Consider the following 13,773-nt stretch of genomic DNA (forward strand, 5'->3'; position numbering starts at 1 on the left):
TCAGCAGCTGCACAAACTTCCTGCAACCTTTAAATGTCCTGTGGAGATCTCCAAGACAAGGTCTGAATCAGTCCAGTCCAATGCTCCCTTTTCTGTGAGATCTGGCATGTTTACAGAACAAGATGATATGCACAAGGCCGAACAAAACTTGTTGGTGCCACCTTCTCTGGATGAAATCCTGGCCCTACTGCTTTTAACCGGGGAGTTTTATCATTATCTTCAATGAAGCTAGGATTATTTCACCCTATATGTTCAAAATTTCTAAAAGAGATTTTCTCATGTTCTTCTAGTAAAAACATCCATGTTTTAGGTTTTTCAATGTTGATAAATGCATAAAGGAAATTTTTGCACAATAAAATAAGCCATACTCCTCTATATTCTCAGACAGTGGTTCTTCCAGGGGGTATATCAACGCACCTAGATATCCACCTAGTTTTAAAACAGGCTACATAAAAAGCACTAGCAAAGTCAGTACAAACTAAAATTTCATATAGACAATGACTTATGTATACTATACACTGAAATGAAAGTACAATACTTATATTCCAAATAATTTAGTTTATAATTACATGATAAAAATGAGAATATAAGCAATTTTTCAGTAATAGTATGCTGTATACTTTTGCAATTTATGTCTGATTTTGTAAGCAAGTAGTTAAATGAGGTGAAACTTGGGTGCCCACAAGACAAATCATACTCCTGAAAGGGGTCCAGTAATCTGGAAAGGTTGAGAGCCACTGTTCTAAGAAGCCTCTGAGAGGTGCCATTAAAAATAGCCTATATAATACATGACTTCTAAATATAAAACATATATCCTGGCATTAGTCAAGGAATTCATAGCGCTATGCAATGAACTCAAGAGTCAGGAGTAAGCCTTTGCAAAGGTATGCAACTGGCCATAAAAATCCAGGGAACATGACCTTCTTAGAAAGATTTGTTTGTGGTCCAAACACTGTCATTAAAGGCTTATCTTGAAAAAAGCACTTGGAAAAGTCCACTGCTTCTTTGGAGCACTTCATCAGTCAGAGCAAAGGTGTCATCTGTCATGACATGACTCCCTCTCATGTATAGACCTCTACAGAGTTAGACCATGAAAAGGCCCCCCTAGATATACAAATATAAGTAGCCAGACATTGACTGAATGCACTGCTAGCTGGCATCTTTAAATCTGTGCCACAAATATGACTTTTCTTTCTATTGCTGGAATTATTTTTATCATTATTTACCATTTGTAATTCATACACTTATCAAAGATAGTATTGTTGGACTCCATGTCAGACATAACATAAAGTTTGAAACAATTCCATCTTTCATCTGCCAGAAGGAATTATTTCCTGGGAGTGTGCTGTCAGCCATGTACAAGCTAATGGATTGGTGCAGCATATTCAAACTAGTATTTTGTTTCATATCCGACATGTATGAAAAAGGACCATTGAAAACCACTCTGAATCTGAAGCAATGCAGAAATGTAAACTGAACAAGCCTAAAAAGAAACATTTTGGGAAGTAATTAGAGATGTCAGTGGCGAACAGGCAAAGAAACACAGTTTTGTGGGATGAAGATTTTTGGGGATGCAATTAAACTGCATTGCAGCAGCCTCGGGAATCTATTGGGTTTACTGCTGCAGTACCACGTTACCTCCTTCCTCTCAGAGAAATTATAGAGGACAGTGCTGGGCAATGGCTCACCCACCAATATCCCTCACCTGCAGTGTCCCACAGGGATCCATCCTGTCTTTCCCCCATTCTGTGGGTATATGAAGCTACCAGGGGAGAAGGAGATTTAGGGAAGCAAGATTGACAGGAGATTGATCATATTCAGCTCTATATCTTCAGTCCATCACACCTCATTCTGAAGCTTCACTGTTTTCTAAGTGTCTAGGCAAGACAAAAGAGTAAAACTGAGAATTTCATATCCTGTGTGTGGAAAACTTGTGAAAAGGACAAGAGATTAAATTTGACTAACAAGTAATATGTTATGAATTAGTCAGACAATTCCACTCACAACTGCCACTCAAACCTCTACCCACAGGCAACACAGCTTGCCAAATTCAGTCCTACCACTGCTAGCTTTTAGTACATAGCCCCATTCTCTGGGTGGAATAAAGAGGGATAATGAGGCCCTGGGTAAGAACTGTAGCATTTGGTCCTTACTTTGAGTGAGAAAATAGCTCTGATTTGTTTTGGAAGATTTTATTTGAAAGTGGTACAAGTAAAATATGTATTTAGTTCAATATTGAATATAACAATACGAATGCACTCGCTGGCCCATGCCTCCCAACAGCAATGTGGTAAATATAGATGAGTATATTCATACACAGTTATCCAAATCTGGTTATTTTTCTAACCAAAGCTCCCACAAATACAATGCTTAGTTGCTTAATTGGGTAATACTTCCCATTAATATGAGAGTTAATAAGTAGAAAAGTTTCAGTCTTTCACCCAGCAATTCTAACAATAATGTTTATTTCACCTGTTCCTGCTTCATTGAACATTAATTTCCAGTCTAAAACAACTTCAGTATAACTTTCTTCACTATGGGACCAAAATATATTAAACGGTGTGTTCTCTCTCAGTCTCTAAAGAGGCTTCTCTAGCTAGCCTTCAGGTAGGCAAGTTTAAAAACATATAAAAAGCAACAGGTGGCTCTCATATTTCATTATGAAGAATCATGTTTGGGCGGTTTCTTGTCTAATATATTTGCAAGGTTAGAGCAGGGTATCGATTCACTGATAATTATCATTCAAAGATCATGGTATCTCTGTCATGTTGGGAACTTGATCCACAGTGGGCAGCACCTTCCATAACATGTGCAAAGATAATGATCAAGATTATTATGATAATTTTCAAACCTGTCTAAAGTTAGACTCTTAAATCCATATTTATGTACCTACATCTGCACAACCGAATTTTCATAAGTGCTGATATCCCACAAATCCCAGTAAAGCCAATAGGAGCTGCAAGTACTGAGCAACTTTGAAAATCAGGCCTCTTTTACAGGTGTCCTTTTGTAGGTGCCCATATTTGGGAAGCTAATTTTAGGCTCCCAAATGTGAAAATTATGGACTATAATATCAATAATTATATAGAACTCTTCACTCTGAAGCATCACAAAGCACCTCACAAACATAAACTGGTATTCAAAATGACGGGCTGGTTCATAAAGTCTTCATGAAGCAAATATAGGCAAGAGAAGAACTATAAAAATGATTCAAGGTAAGTAAAATAGGGCTCATAATAATAGGCTTAAAGAAATCAGTTTATTTATCTTATCAAAGAAAAGATTAAGAGGTGACTTTATCCTTTTCTTTAGGTACTGTGGAAGCAGAGAAAGAACTGACAGGAAGGGGATGCAATGCATGACGATTCTTTCTCTGCTTCCACAGTAACCTACAGAGGGAGAATATATGTCACCTTAGAGAGCCCTTTAATCTAGCAGACAAAGGCATAGCAAGATAGAAATTCAAACTGAGCTTTTTCTTTATGTTTTGTTTTGAACCATTTATTTCCCTCCCTAATCACAAAGGCCTAGACTGTTACAGCCCTCCCTGAGCTGCGTAGGGGAGTACAGCCCATCCCTCTCCCCTGCTCAGTTCTGCTAACAGTGTGACTCCAAGCATGAGGGCAGACGACAGTAGAGATTACTCACCTAATACTCCCACCTGAGAACAGGTGATACTCCCACCTGAGAACAGGTGATACTCCCACCTGAGAACAGGTGAGTGAGGACAAAGAGGCACAGGGAGTGGGGGAGTTGTGGGTCCATCCCCACCTACTGACTTCCTTGAACACATGGCCAGGTGCCCTTCACAGGGAGTCAAGCTGCTCCACAAAAAGAAGTGAAGTAACCTACTCCCTCCCCAGAGCAAGGGGAGGAGCAGGAGAGAAATTGTCACTCACAGTTTGTTCTCTGGTCTGCTCCTGGGACACTACAGCTACACACTGCCCTTTACTCAGCATCTTATTATTACTAGTATAATAGTACCGTGGAGAGGATGAGAAAGAGAATGAACTGCACATGACAGATGTTACTATTGGCTGCTGCTCAGATACTACTGTGAAAAGGGAAGATTTGTACAGAACAGAATACAGTGCCTACAGGCCTCAATTAGGGGTCAGGGCCCCGCTGTGCCAGGCATTTTATGCATGCATAATGAAAGACGGTCCCTGACCAAAAGAACTAAATACTAATTGTATGCTGAGAGGCAACAGCTGAAATAAACAGATGGGGGAGTACAAGGTGACAGGGAAATGTTTGTAAGTATAATAAGCAGCAGCCGCAGTACATCAAGTGGCCAACCATTGTCCAGTGTTTTGGAGGCATTACAGTAAAAATTACAATCTAGCCCTTTGCAAATATCAAAAGCTGGGGTCCTGATCTTGGAGGTAAGTTAGAGATCCAGGTATATAAACACATGGGCAATAGCATGTCTGTATTTGTCTCTGCAATTTCAGAGAGAGCTCAGACAAATCAAGTATTTTCTTAGACAAATGACTAGTAAAAAGTTTAACTGACCATTTGTACAAAAATTATCCCTTTTCTGTATGCAATATTGGTAGCTGTGCTCACAGCTCGGCAGAGTTCCAGACTTTTCTGAGATTGTGGCCCCAACTGCTTCTCCAGCAAAACTGGTCTGGAAAATTCAAGACAATATTGGTGGTGGGTGGGTGGAAATATCATTTTCAAATAAGTTATTTTCCAAAGCTACTTTTTTTGGTGTGTGTGTGGGGGGGAGGGGAAATACATATTTAAAGGCAGGAATGTCTTCATGAAGGTTTTGGTCTGGTGTGCCACTCCCACTGTAAATGTTCAGCAGTTAGACATGCTGAAGTGCAGCAAGAAGGAGAAACATTACTAAAGTTTTCAGGATGTAGATCTTGCCATACATTTTACAATATAATTTGCTGAAATAACTTATATATATTTTTTAAAGTTTAAATGATTCAGAATCTGTTTAAATGATTCTGATTTAGTTGGGGATTGGTCCTGCTTTGAGCAGGGGGTTGGACTAGATGACTTCCTGAGGTCCCTTCCAACCCTGATATTCTATGACTCTATGAATCATTGAGCTATGCATGTAGCTAGCCTAAGTAAATGCATATTTTATTACTACTACCCTCACCCTTCCTACCCACCCATTGTTTCTTATACTCACTGAAGAAGGGAACATGTCTTCCCAGAACCTCTCACAGTCCTGAGTGGGGTGACTAAGTACAACTATAATTTTAAAATAATAATGATTCAATTATTATGTCAATAAAGTCCAGTGAGCTAGAATGTATTTAAATATGAAGAATCATGTCTCTTTTGTTAAGATGGCAAACTACAGATCACTGCACTCCCACAACACCTCAATGTCCCACAATTATTAGATGTTTACAAATACTAAATAAGATGAAATGTATCAAATACCTTTCAATTCGCTTTTCAACCCAGCCTTAACCAGGCCTCTGTTTTTTAAACAACAATGTGGGGATATATATAAATATAGATGCCATTTTGCACCTGCAATTGTGTGAGAGTGCAACTGATTTCACAGCATATCATGCACTTATTCTGTGAGAGGCGCGCTGTGCTGTTCCCAAACAGTGTCCAGGTTTTGCTCTGTCTATTACCCAGTGGAATAAATCCATTAGCAAGCATCATGCAGCACTGTGATAGGACTGCACTAATTGTTCATACTCCCAGGACAGGTGCTTTAGTGCTGCTAAATTCCTTTTGCTAGTGACAGGATTTAGTGCCTAGTGCTAGTTTTACAACGGCCTGAGAAAAGGAGCAATCCCAGTAAATCAGTTCCATTCTGCTCAGGACCCATCATTGTGAGTTACAGTCACTGCAATAAATTGAGTTTTATTTCATGACTGAAAGCCTCATAAGTCATAAGTATCATACAGTTTAAGAGGCGTTGAGGCCTTTCCTTTAAGACAGATACCAGGCTATTAGTCATCGCTGTCTAGGGACCATTTCCTATTTACGCCGTTGGTTTTAATGGAGGTTTTATAAATATTGAAAAATGTTTTACTTTGCAGGAAACTCAGTTAACACAGTGCTTTCAGGGCAAAGAAATACAGAGGGCTCGATCTGGCTGTGTAGGCACAGCACTGCAGTAGGGGCAGTGTGGAGTTGCACCCCCCACAGGGAGCCCCACGGGGGATTCTCCCTCAGGGACGATTTCTCCCAGAGTCCCCTGGCACAGGGCAGGCAATGTGCCAGTTGGCCTCACCTCATTACCACTCACTTTGAGGCACTGTTGTCCCATGCATAAGGATCAGTACTTGCACTCTCTCTAGCGCAGGGCCTGTAGTTGTGGCTGACTCTAAAGTGGGCTGCACAAGAGGGAGGACGCTCCTTGCACCCTCCCTTTTCACACTGATATAAAGATTCAGCCAAAATCTGCTCCACCGCAATTTGCTGCCACATAAATGACTGCCTTTATTTTTTTCCCTAAAATGTAGATGAAACAATGGGCAAGCTAGCAATTCTAGCATTTCATCCAACCCCAACCGATCCTACAAACCCTTATTAACGTGACCAGTCCTTATGTAGGTAGTCCCATTAGCTGCAGCGAGAGAACTCATAGGCGTTAGAGTTTGCAGGATGAAGTCCATGGATTTAAAAGGTGTAAAACATTGTTTCAAGTTGCAAACTGTTATTCTTTTAATAAAACTTCACTGCTATGTTGTAAATGGAGTGGAACCTATTTTAATCATATTAACAGGAGACTGTCAGGTTCAAGATATAAAAATCCCAACTAGTAAAACCCTAGATTATTCAAACAGAAAGATTTTTTTTAATCTAATGTACTTTTCCCCATTTAAATAGTTTATTTTCCCCCATTTGATTCACTCCCATTTAAATAAAGGAATCATTTTTATTTTTGTTTCTAGCTGAATTCAATGTCTGATTCTCATGCACTAGCACAGTGCTGAGAAGTTGGGGTTGCAAACACTGCAAGGGGATGTTTAAATCCATATGGCTCTTTTTATAGGAATCTATTTTTAAAAAGATTATTGAAATGAATATAAGGCTTCATATAACCATGAAAAAAAATTAAAAATGGGTGGCACATTTTACCTGATGTTAAAAAGGCAGTGCTATGAAATATCACAGTTAATCCCTTTCCATTTAAAAAGCTGCTTTGCCCCAGACACAATCCAGGATTCCTATTCCAGGTCCATGCCTACAACCAAACCATTTCTCTACTATAATTACCCTGTTTGCTCTGTATATTGGAATCAGAAAAAAAAACTGGTGTTATTGGAGAAGCAATACAAACACGAGGTTTTACAGCTTGAAAACTGAAAAGTGAACATTGTCTCTGTAATAAGTTCTGACTTTTTAACAAGAGAACCTCTTTTATTGTACTTCTGTCAAGGATGAATGATCTCAGCTTCTCTTCCATAGAGGGCACGAGTCCACACAAAGGCTTCTGACTCATAATGATGTAAGAATAGGATACATTAATAATACTGTGCCCAATGAGCACTGCCGATAAGTCTGACAGTAAAAGAATGAAAGGACAATTGAGATGTTTTGGGTACACCTGGTTGGAAACACTTAGGCTATGTCTACATTTGGAGGTAGGGGTCTGATTCCCAGTTTGTGTAGACATACCCGCCCCAGCTATAGGGTGACCAGACAGCAAGTGTAAAAAATTGGGACGGGGTAGGCGATAATAGGTGCCTATATAAGAAAAAGCCCCCAAAATAGGGACTGTCCCTTTAAAATCGGGACATCCGGTCACCCTACCCAGCGATCATTAAGCTAGCGTGCTAAAAATAGTAGTATAGCCGGGGTAACATAGGCAGCAGCAAGCAGCAGTACGAACTAGCCATGCCAAGTACATACCCACATGGTTAGTGCACTAGTTCCATGAGAGCTAGTGTGAGCATATCTAGGTGAACTGAGAATCACTCCCCTAGACCCAAGTGTAGACATACCATTAGATAGAATAATTTTCCATCAGAGAATGCAGTTTGCAAAATCCTGTCAATTTCACTAAAATATCATTTGGAGAAAAAAGGGGAGTAAGTTGTGCTGACATTTTATAGAATGAAATGTTTCACTTCTTCCTTTCTAAATGATATTGTTTTGATTATATTATATTATATTATATTATATTATATTATATTGTAAAATTAAAAAGTTTAAATAGAAATGAAATGTTTCAATCAGCATGAATTATTTTTATGAATTTTCTTTCATGGAGAATTTTGAAATGTTGGGGTTTTTGTCCAAATTGGCATGAAAACAGTTTTTGAAATCTTAAAATCCTCCATGAAACTGAATTTCTATTCTCCTCACAGCTCTAGTTTTAGATCACATTTTGCTCTCAATTACATCAGAGTACAAACTGACTTGACTAGAGAGGCTATATTCTGAATTTACACTAATGTAACTGAGACCTGAATTTGGCGCTCTGTTTTAGACCTAACCTCAAGTTTAGTGCCTACTCATTCTCCAGAAACTGTACTGCTATGATATATTTATTGTTTTGATTATTTTTATTATCATTTCAAAAGAAATGCCATTTTTACTTTCATGTATTGTATGTATAACTACATCCAAAAAACTATGTTAGAAGAAATGTGCAAAGTCAAGCATTGTCTGTGCAACTTCAATTCAACCTCCCTTGTGAATATGCATTATGATACAGTCTGTAATTACGTGATCACAACTATTTTTCCATGCCTCATTCAGTGCTCATTGAGTGATGGATGGACAGTGCTCACTGAATGAGCAGCTATTCACTGTTTTATATGGTTGTTCAATGTGTGGGGTCATGACTTATTTACCACTCGCCATCCAAATGCTGCACTAAACACAGAATTATTAATTTCCCCATAAGCTTTTATACAGTGTACTCATCTTAACATATTAGTTCTTTACAACCATTAAATTAATTTATCTTGACAATGCCCATGTGAGGTGAGGTGGTTTCATGAGACCCTTTTACCTGAGATACAGAGATTAAGACCAAAACTGTCAAAAGTGTCAACTAAATTTGGGTGGCCATTTTGAGAAACTAAAGCCTGATTTTTGAGTACTTACTATCTTATTACATTTTATATGTCCAAACCATGGCTCCCATTGACTTCTCTTGCCGTTGTGAATGCTCAGCACATCTATAAATCAGACCTCAGGGTGTCAAGTTGGGTGCTCAGAAAATGCAGAAGACAATTAGTGACCACCTGTGAAAAGTCTGCCCAGCCTCACACAGGAACTCTGTGGAAGAGCTAAGGATAGAATCCATTTCTGCAGGGTAGCATTCAACTGCATTAACCATGAGACCATCCTTTCTCTTCCTCCAATCCTCTGCCGCACTCATTACTCACCTTCCAACTTCTGCAACAAATCAAGCAGGGGGCCTACAGACAACAGCCTTCTTCACTGCAAAACCTTGATTCATCCCCAGAGCGCCATCCAGCTATGCACTGAATGAGGCAGGGGCCCTGTGAAAAAAAAGTAGTATATGATCATGTAATTAAAGACCATAATACCTATGGACCAGGGGGCTAAATTAAAGTTGTCTAGTCTTTGCTTGACTTTGCAGCCTTAACATTCCTTTAAACAGGTGGTTCCCAAACTGGGGTTCACGAACCCCTGGGGGTTCGCAGAACATTACGGGGGTTGGCTAAAAAAATTTCACTAATGGCAGACAGAGGACCCCAGGCACTGGAGACAGCAGGTGGGACCCAGTTGCAGGGCAGACACCCCGAGACCCAGGGAGACCGGGGCTGGGCCGTTGGGGCTGGCAGCCTGAGCCCTGCCCCGTCAGCAGGGGAGCCGATAGCCCAAACCCCAGCACTCCGCGCGGGACTGGCAGCCCAAGCCCCAGGGAGAGTGGGGCCGGGCAGTTGGGGCTGGCAGCCCGAGCCCTGCCCCCCTCAACGGGGGAGCCGGCAGCCCGAGCCCCAGAAAGAACGGGGTGGGCAATTGGGGCATCCATCACACTGAGGAAATTTAAACTTAAATCCCTGAAAATATTCATTTTTAGGAGGGGGTTCATGAGATTTCACAATTTAGTGAAAGGGGTTCGCGGGCTGTTAAAGTTTGGGAACCACTGCTTTAAACACAGGTGAGTTTTTACTTAGAAAATTGAAAAAAAAATTCATCATGTGGAACCATAAGGACTCTCTCATAGTCCATCAGCAGGGTTGGGGCATTTAGATACACAGCATGATCCCCTATCACTTGAGATAATGGTGTAACTGGTAGCAGTAAAACGCTGTTATCATCTATGTAGATCTAGTACTAGGGAGGGATTTTCACATCAAAGCAACATTGTGGCTTAGGAACCCTGGGTTCCATTCCAGGTTTGAGGGGAGTGTTCTCTAGTGGTTGCACACCCCATCCTCATTCTGACCGTGTACATTTCTACTGCTATCCACCCTCGTTCCTCCCCAACCTCTGTTCCCTGCCCCATCCTACCCCCTACATCTCTTCCCCCTCTCTCTTCCCCATCCCCACTCTTCCCTCTCTCTTTATAGTCAAGCTTTCCTAGGGAACTTGACTGTCTCACAGACTTAATGCAAGATGGACAGGGCACTCTTCCCCACTCCCACCCTCCTAGAGGTGTAGTTCTCCCATTGCTGAGAAGAGGGAAGGTGAAGTGAGGTGAGGTACTCTGGTGCTTTATCAGAGAGACAGTTTCCCTTGACTCAGTTCTGGTGCCTGGTACATGACCTGGTTTATGGTTCCACATCTTAATACCCATCAGAAGACAAGAGTCTGTATTCACTGATTCCAAAGGCACCATCTCTCTCAGAGCGGGTCTGGCACACCTGGATGGTGTCATGCAGAGAAGTATACAATGCGCTCAGTCTGCGGTTATGTCTACACTACGAGCTTGGGATGTCATCGAGCTAGCGTGAGTATAGCTAGCACAGGTAGCAGCAGTAGCACAGGTAGCAGCAGCAAAGGCACAGTTTAGTCATCCTTAGCCTAGATGTAGCCCAAGCAGAGCACAACAGCTACATCCCACCTCTCTGCCTCTGGAGGCACCTTGCCTTGCTGGAGACTGCCCATGGGAAACAGCTGGGCTCTCAGGAAAAGGTTTAATGAGTTAGATCAAAAACTGGACAACAGCCCCAGCAAATTTAGGATCAGCAAATATGAAGCATTAGGACCTCTTGAAAGCTTCCATTTGACACTACCTCTTCAGGCCTAAGGCTTCCTTTATCCTTGTCTGAGGAAAGATTGTAGAGCGTGCACTTAAAATTTGTTTCATGCCTGTGACAACTACTCTCCTGCTATTAAAGTTGTCAGCTGTGCCTTGTGCAATATGAGATTAAAAAAAGACACACAACATACACACACATCCTTGGAGGAAGTGTTCTGTGTAAATCAGTTCCCAGCTATTCCATGTTTGTGCACCAGGTGGAAGCACTATTACCATTCCATGCCTAGTCTCTATTGCACTGAGAATGCAGTTGTACGTTAGCACATTCACATCATTCAGCACTGTGGTGTTCTCTATGAAGCACTGACATGGTCTATTTGTCTGTCTATCTTGGGTTTTCTGTAGAGCCCGTCAGTGCAGTGTCTAAGTAATTCCCAGGTAATTTAAATCTTCCTGGTGAGGTCTCTAGTGGACTTCAAGGAGTTTTCTGCTCAACCTGTCCATGGTTAAGGAAACTGCACTTGAGGGAATATTTTTTTCTTTTTTTACCATAATGCCAATAACACTGGAAAGGCTCAAAGAGAGAGTCTTGCAGCATGTCCTAAAGGCAGTAAGGTTCTGCATCAGTCTAACCTCCTCTGCAAGTTAGCTCCACAGGTGAACTCACTTAACCAAGAATGCTATCTCAGAGGTGGGCAAACTATGGGCTGGGGGCAACATCCAGCCCTCCAGACATTTTAATGCAGCCCTCAAGCTCCTGCTGGGAAGCGGGCTCTGGGGCTTGCCCTGTTCAGGTGCTCCAGCCAGGGAGTGGGGTCGGGGCAGCAGAGGGCTCTGCACACTGCCCCCACCCCAAGTGTCACCCCCGCAGCTCCCATTGGCTAGGAACCACAGCCAATGGGAGCTGCAGGGGTGGCACCTGCGGACAGGGCAGAGTGCAGAGCCTCCTGGCTGTGCCTCCACATAGGAGCCAGAGAGGGGACAGGCCGCTGTTTCTGGGAGCTGCTTGAGGTAAACATAATCCGGAGCCTACCCTCCTGACCCCCTCCCATGCCCCAATCCCCTGCCCCAGCCCTGATTCCCCTCCCACCCTCCATACCCCTCAGTCCCAGCCTGGAGCACCCTCCTGAACCCCCAACCCCTCATCCCCAGCCACACCCCAGATCCCGCATCCCCAGCCGGAGTCCTCACACCCTCCCACACCCCAACCCCCAATTTTGTGAGCATTTGTGGCCTGCCATACAATTTCCATACCCAGATGTGGCCCTCAGGCCAAAAAGTTTGCCCACCCTTGCTCTATCTCCATATTCTATTAATTTCTTCCTGGGTTTTGTCAGCTGTCTTGTCCCATATGAGAGTAGCTGTATTGGTGTGCCATGGGAGGAGATGTGGTCACTGATGTAGCTGAGTCCTGAGGCAGGGATGACTGGGAAAATCAGGACCAATGCTTTGAACTGACAATGCAAGTTAACCAGGAGCCCATATTGGAATTCGAGTAGAGTAGAGGGACTGGAGGACGGCCACTTATATCCCCTTTTGAAAAATGTTATGCACAGCCAGACAAAATATCTTCTTAGCTGCCCAAACGACTCATTTCAGTAACCAGGTGTCACAGAATGTGGGCAACCCATAGCACCCCATTCTGCTCAAGCATGGAACTGCCAGCACTCCCTGCCTCAGTTTCCTTCCCCAAGGTGGGTCTCCTCAGCTGGTCACTGCTGGAGGTGTGCCTTAGCCCTCTGGCCAAGTTACAAACAAAATGTAATCCCTTCTGGGGTAACAAAAGTCCAACTAAAAGTCCCAACAAACAAAAAAGTTCTTTCAATCTTCATGGGCTTTTCTTCAGCCCCCCGCCCCATGGGCCCTGTTCTCAACCCATTTAAAGGCTACCTTAGAGTCTTTCCTCTGTTCTGGTATAGAGCACTCAGACACACACACACCCCAGTGTTCCCCTGGAGTATCATTCTCAGCGCTTGCTAGGATCTGTTTTTGTGTCCTTCCCTGTTCCAGTATAGTCCCAGGACTGGTTACCATGGAGTAACCAGCCTCCTGCAGACCCTGGCTCAAAGCCTTCTACAGGAGCCTGCCAATTTCCTGTGGTTCCACACTCCAGACTGATCTTTCTTTGTCCCTTCATGAGGCCCAGGTATCCATGGGAATCTTCCGCCCTCCTCAGTCCTGCCTCCTCTGGGTGGGATGCAGCTAATTAATTATGGCACAGGTAGGGCTGGCCCCATCTCCCCTTAAAGGGGCCAGTCAGCCTGTGACACCAGGCATTTGGAAATGTTGACCTTACCTAACTTTAAAATTACAATTTAAGCATGTAATCTTTTGCTCTGCGCAGTAAGGAACTAATCCAGTGCCCACTGAAGTCAGTGCAAAGATCCCCATCAACTTCCATGGACTTTGGAGACCCTTAACATCAAGTAAATTAATTTTGATTGTTTTCCTTCTTTCCATTTCTTTGGGGTGGGTGGAGGTGCAAATTGGTATTGCTGCAAAATGGAAAAAAAGTTAAAGGATTGGTTAACTATTGACAATCTTGGCCTTGATTCTCCATTGCCTTGCTCCTTGTATGGTCAGTTATATTATGTTCACAGCATATAGACAGAGAAGTTAGATAAAAAACAAATACTCTTGCTGCCATGTAA

The sequence above is a fragment of the Chrysemys picta genome, chromosome 3 (assembly GCF_011386835.1).
Source record: "Chrysemys picta bellii isolate R12L10 chromosome 3, ASM1138683v2, whole genome shotgun sequence".
Taxonomy (NCBI): domain Eukaryota; kingdom Metazoa; phylum Chordata; order Testudines; family Emydidae; genus Chrysemys; species Chrysemys picta.